The sequence below is a fragment of the Ambystoma mexicanum genome, chromosome 2p, assembly GCF_040938575.1.
Source record: "Ambystoma mexicanum isolate Mex_15411 chromosome 2p, UKY_AmexF1_1, whole genome shotgun sequence".
Lineage (NCBI taxonomy): Eukaryota > Metazoa > Chordata > Amphibia > Caudata > Ambystomatidae > Ambystoma > Ambystoma mexicanum.
Window position 1 is genome coordinate 555,029,948 of NC_090923.1, and position 6,000 is coordinate 555,035,947.

Genomic DNA, 6,000 nt, shown 5'->3' on the forward strand with positions numbered 1-6,000 from the left:
AGGCGGGTGACACCCGCCAAAAGCGGGTGAGTTGAGAGCTGGATGATTGCTCTCCTTGGTGCCCGCGCTGAACTCTGCGTTCACGCTTCTCCTTTCCTTGCGCTTTAAGCGGCTCGCGAGCGCTAGCTTTACAATAAGGCACAGTGAAATAGAATCATTTGTCCAAGATTGTGTGCTCATATGTGCCAACATTTTGGATCCCCTGGGAGGGAGATTTTATCACGGGAAGCGGGAGAATGACATTTCCCCATTGAACTGCATTGGAGTTTGAGATATTTTAGGTCGGACACAGTCAAAAATAGCAACAATTTTGACAGAACAATCGTGAGTCTCCCACCTAAATCGGGAGGGTTGACATGTATGTGTACTTTAGTTAAGTGGTGAAGCCAGGATTTGGCACTGTTAGTCAAGATTTGGTGCAGTACCCTTTGGGTGCACTACAACATCCTTGACCTCCTGGCAACAGGAACCCAATCTTTGCTATAAGTCTGTATTACACAGGTTGGTAGTGTGGCTTAGCAGACAGGCTTGTCTCAAGAAGGGTCAATGTGAGCAGTAGGGTGGTTACACAGAGATTCAGTGACAAGTATCCAAATAAACACACTGAAGGTTTCTTGATTAAACAATTATTAATTTATTTAACAGTCAGTTTGAATAAGCCTTCTTCAGAAGGGGCAATATAATAGTAACACACAAATACACTCCAAAATACACACTCTTTAGTTTCTCTAAATCAGCAAATACCCACTAGGATGGCACACAAACATTTCCTTCACCCTCAGGTGACTTAAATAGCTAGGACACTGGACATTAATATATCACTGGCACATTTAGAGCAATACTAAGATGAGTGTTAAAGTAAAGAGGTTTCAGAATAAAACAGGAGATCACACAAATATTCTGAAGCAGGTACGCACCTTTGAACCCCCCCAACCCCCATGCAAAGTAAATTAACTTTTTCCTGGAGGGAAGGTAAGACACAAGCAGAGGAGAGAAGTGTCATTGAGGCAGCCAGGCCAGCCAATGTCAATTGGGCAAAAGTCTAGGTGAGCTGAAGCACTTCTTGCAGGGAAGTAAAAGTCTTTCACAATGTTTTAGAAGTCTTTGTAGAAAAAGTAAAATCAATGTAGGGCCACAAGCAGGGAGGCTTGTGAGAGGTAGAAGATGCAAGGAACTCTACAGAAGCAACCAAGGCAAGTCTCAACTGAGATCAAGTAAGGCTACCACAACAAGAGGTAAGTCCTCTCAAACTTTATAGTACCTTTTGGTTAGAAGAAATTGATCCAGTTGGCTTCTTTTCCTGTGCAGCTCTGCAGATCTTTTTGTTCCTGGGCCTCAGTCGTGGGGACAAGAGGCAGGACTTCTGGGGACTCTTGCACTGCAATGGGACGGTCAGCAGCCGAAAAGGAAAAACTTCAATTCAGCGGCACTTTGCGGTTTCAGCACCTTGCGTCTCAGCAAATCGCACCACCACCGGCTCTCGGATACCACTCTGGACTTTCCTCTCATCTGGGGTCCAGCACTCTGTTGAGGTGGCTCAGGCTTGGTCAGTCCTGCTTACTGGGAGTCTGGGGGATCTTCCACAACCTCGGGTCCAACTTAAAAGTGATGCACTCCGTTTCGCTCTTCGGTTGCAGCAGCAGAAGCATTGGAAGTACAGCCAGCTCCGAGAGGATGTCCAAACGAGTTCACTTTGGAGTTGATTAGTCCCACCAACTCAAGCGGAGAAGTCATCCTTACGGGGCTTCTCTATTCAAGGTGAATTCGGAGCTTCAGCACAACAGCAGGGCTTCACCGGGCAAAGCAATGGTCCAGGAGTTGCAGCAGACTTCTCTTCCAAGTGCTTCTTCGGATATCTTTGTCCTGCGGTCGACTCTGCCTTCCAAGCCAAAAAGCCTCGCCTTTTATGCAGGTTTCTCCCATTCATTCCAGCCTAGCTGTCAATCACACAGCAGGTTGGCTGCCCTTGCCAGACAGCCAGCCGGCCAATTACCTTTGGGTGCATTCCTGTAACCAAGGGATTGAACGCAGGGAGTTTTTCAGGCACCTCCATCACTTCCTGCCAGACATACTGGAGCCAGAGGCGGGCTTTACTTGTGAACCCCGGCAAAGACAAAACGAACAAAGGGCCCAACTCTTGTTTGGCGCGCAGAGTAAATCTCAAGAAGGACCTTTCCAACAAGAAATGGTGAAAAAAGAAGACCAGGGCCATTTTGAAAACATGGGCACCCATGGGTGCTTTACTGCATCTGCGAACGCAGCCCGCAGTAAAAAACTCCCAATGGTAGTTAGAAGTAAACCACTGCCACCAGCCATTAATCGTAGAAAGGGTAACATAAAAATGTTACATGAGAAACTAGACAAAGGGGATACTAAGTAAGCCCTCCAGCACCCTATTGTAAGATAGTGTGTGCTGGGTCTAGAAAGCTACAAAATGTAAGTAAAGTCAATTTCACTTCACTGCTCTTGGAAACAGTAGTTTCATCAAGGGAAGGTATTACAAACCTTTAGGAAATCTAAGAGACTTCCCTGTGCCACTGCACTGAAGGTGCCTGTGTGTCACAATACAAAGATGATGCCTATGGAGTTTGTCAGAATCCAAAATCAAAAGAAACAGTGTTTAAATTACAGAAAAATACATGAGAGAGTGGGAAAAAGGTCTCACTCTCTCCAGGGTGAAAATTAAAAAGTCCTATAGAGTCCAGCAAAAGTGCTAGTTGTCTCTAAGGTAGAGAGTAATTAGCACATTTCTGAGAATTCTCCCTAACAGGGACCAGTCTGTAACTAAAGCATGTGACCGCATATATTCTCATGTCTAGTTGGTAGGAGTATAAAGCCCCAGAAGGATGGCTCACACATACAGAGCATTGTAACATCGTGAAGATTCTATGTCTCCAAGGAGATTACAAAACACTTTTTTTATGATTTGCCATAGGCATGTTAACAACAGAAAGGTGTAACTTCAAATAAGGCTTGAGGACACAACATGTTTATCTGTACAGTTGTAACCAAAGCAGAAACATGTTTATTTGTCATGTTTACCCCACTGTTTATGTCCATGTATGGCTCTGGCATCAAAAAATGTTTATCTGCAGCAGTTATACATATTAAGGTTTCTGTTTAGCCAAAAAGTAACCAAATAAGCAAAATATATATATTTTATTTAAGAATAATTACTAATTAGGTTGAAAGATATAACAAACATGTTAAACAAATACACTACATATGTAGTTTTCTTCTCCCGCTCCCCTTGGATGGAGCCATACAAGTTTTAGAATGCAAAGTAATAACACATGAAAATGTGTGACAGTTTAAATATTTTCATCTTGAAATAAGGCACAGAACTGTGTACTTAAATGGAGATGTATTTGGGTTTTCTGATTCAAAATGGCCAATGCCCCCATCCGTTCTTAACAATGTACATTAACAAAGAAGAGGTAAGTGTTTAAATGCTTTACCCTTTCTCTCAGAGGTATCCTCTGATCACTGTAAAAGGAAGATAGCCACACGTTTTATTGCAGGCCCTGAAAATCATCACAGAGGTGTCATGCTCTTCCCCAGAGAAGATAATGAGAACCCAGAATGTTCAGGACAGACCTAGAGTTTAGGCAGGTCTGCTCATGACTATAGATATTGGTTGAAAGTTTTGTGCTCAGTGACATCAACTTTTTAGTTTTGGTTATTGGTTGGCGCTATAAACGGAAATTAGTGCAATGGCGTACAGCTAGGGATAAGTGGCTTATGAGGAGGGACACAAAGCTTGTAGGTATTTTTCACTTACCCACCCATTGCCTGCCCACGGCCATGCTAGTCCCTATGGCCATTGCCACCCACTTCCTGCCGCTCCCGTCCCAAAACACATCCTCTCTTTAATCTAGCTTTATCAAGCCTGACCATAAAACTTTGTGGGCGAAGTGCCTGCCAGTGCCTTTTGAAACCAGTCTTCTGAGGGTTAATGGCCCTCATTATAGGTTTGGTGGTATCCCACCGGTAGTTCTGGCAAGATACCCCTGAACGGTAATACTGTTACCAGCACTTACAGGTGCCAGCAACGTTAGGTTAATCCCCATTCCACTGGTGATACCGGTGCATGTAATACCAGCTGTTTTTTGCAAGTCGGGTGCCTGGCTTACCTCCAGCTCTTGGCTGGAGGAAAATCAAGCCACCCCACTGGTAAACTTGTAGGTTGGCGGTACGAGTAAAGTGACAGTAACAGAATTACTGCCACTTTTTTCCGTCACTACCAAACTTGTAATGAGCCAATTACTTAATTGGAGTTGTAAACGAGCTACGGGTGTAATAAAAATGTCTTGACCAGGTCTATCTTCAGCCACTCGATTTATAAGCACTATGCGTGCCCTTCACTGAAGTCCTGTTAAAAACAAGCATTGGAAAAGCCAACAGTTTTGGTTTGTGTATACATATTAGGCATTTGCCAGGTACGATGGCCAGTTAATCCACGGCAGTACTGGGCAAATGTCTTTCCCGTGCTTACACAAAAGCCCAAACTTTTAGCAATGCCAATGCTTGTTTCTGAATGCATCTAGCCATGTGTCTTACTGGACAGATATTGTACGTCAAACAAAATAATATGCCAGTTTTTCAACTGTACTTTAGGGTTTGTAGTGCGCTTGGGAATGTGGGGATTACTTACTGGTACTCTTCATTATTCCTAATCCAACTCTTCCTTGTCCCAGTACTTATTTGTGAGGTGTCTCACCTCCCCAGGAATCCCTTTTCTACTCCTTTTTACCGCTTGACCCCTGTGTCCCCTTCCTCCCTGGATGCTATTACCCTCCTCCAACCCGACAAAGTCTGATTAAGCATAACTAAGGCATAGCACCATCATGGTTTGAAATTGATTTGATGAGCAGGAGCTAAAACCAGCTCCTGGGTATCGAGCATCAGCCGTTAGGTAGGAACTACTTCTGGGGTACGAAGAGCTAGTACATAGCGCTCAGCAAATAAAAGTGTCCATTGAGGTACAATGTAAATTTGTTGTCCTTTATGTAGGATCTAATCTGCTTCAAATATGCTCTAGATGTGTTATAATGTATCTGTCATGACCACTGTGAGGGGGCACACGTTGTGCCACAAGCAGGCTCCCACCAGAACCCTGAGGGCCTTAAAACCACTGCAAAAGGGCTCCTGGAGCCAGTCCTGGCGCTTTTGGCACCAGGCTCATGTTTAGGAAGGAAGGGCTGTTCAGACTAGGTCCCATTTATGTACATGCGCCTTTAAATCCAACATGGAAGCACCCACACAGTCTAGTTCTAAGAACCAGGGCAGGCCTGGAACTACTTTCCCTGGTACTACTTTACCTGGGCTATATAAACCACACCCTGACTGCAGAACATGCTTTGTGTTATTCTGCAACATGCAGCGTGACACTCACCGTGTCCAGCTCCTGGTCTTCAGCATCTTCCTGTAATCCTGCAAGAAAAAGATTATTCTGTCTTACCTGAGAAAATACCATCCAGCACTCAGCATCTCAACTGGGCTGCAATCTGTGGAAACCGAGAAAAGAAGTAACATCAATCACCTGTGAGTACTAGCTTAAGGACTTCTGGTGAACTGCCACCAAAGCTACTGTTCGAACATTGCGACCTGCAATAACGAGAAAGGGAAAAACAATATTGGAACGCGCGCTCCCAAAACATCAAATTCCATCAGTCTTACCTGAATTCCATCGCGCTACGCCACGCTTCCATCCGGAGTACCACAGCAACATCTGCAAAGGAAAAGAGACATATTCAGGTTTGCTTTCAATATTAAACAACCGCACAGCGCTGTACTTACCTTAACGGATTCCGGGGGCCTGTTTTTCATCACGCTCTCATCCACTCGCAGCACCTCAGCGGCCTGTGAGGAGAAGAAGAAGAAAACACAAGTTAGCTTTAAAAGACAATAAAGGCGTTGCACTTCGTGTTTTCTCTTACCTAGAAACGTGCCTCTCCATCCGGCACGCCAGCATCAAGACCTTCGCATCTGTAAAGAAGG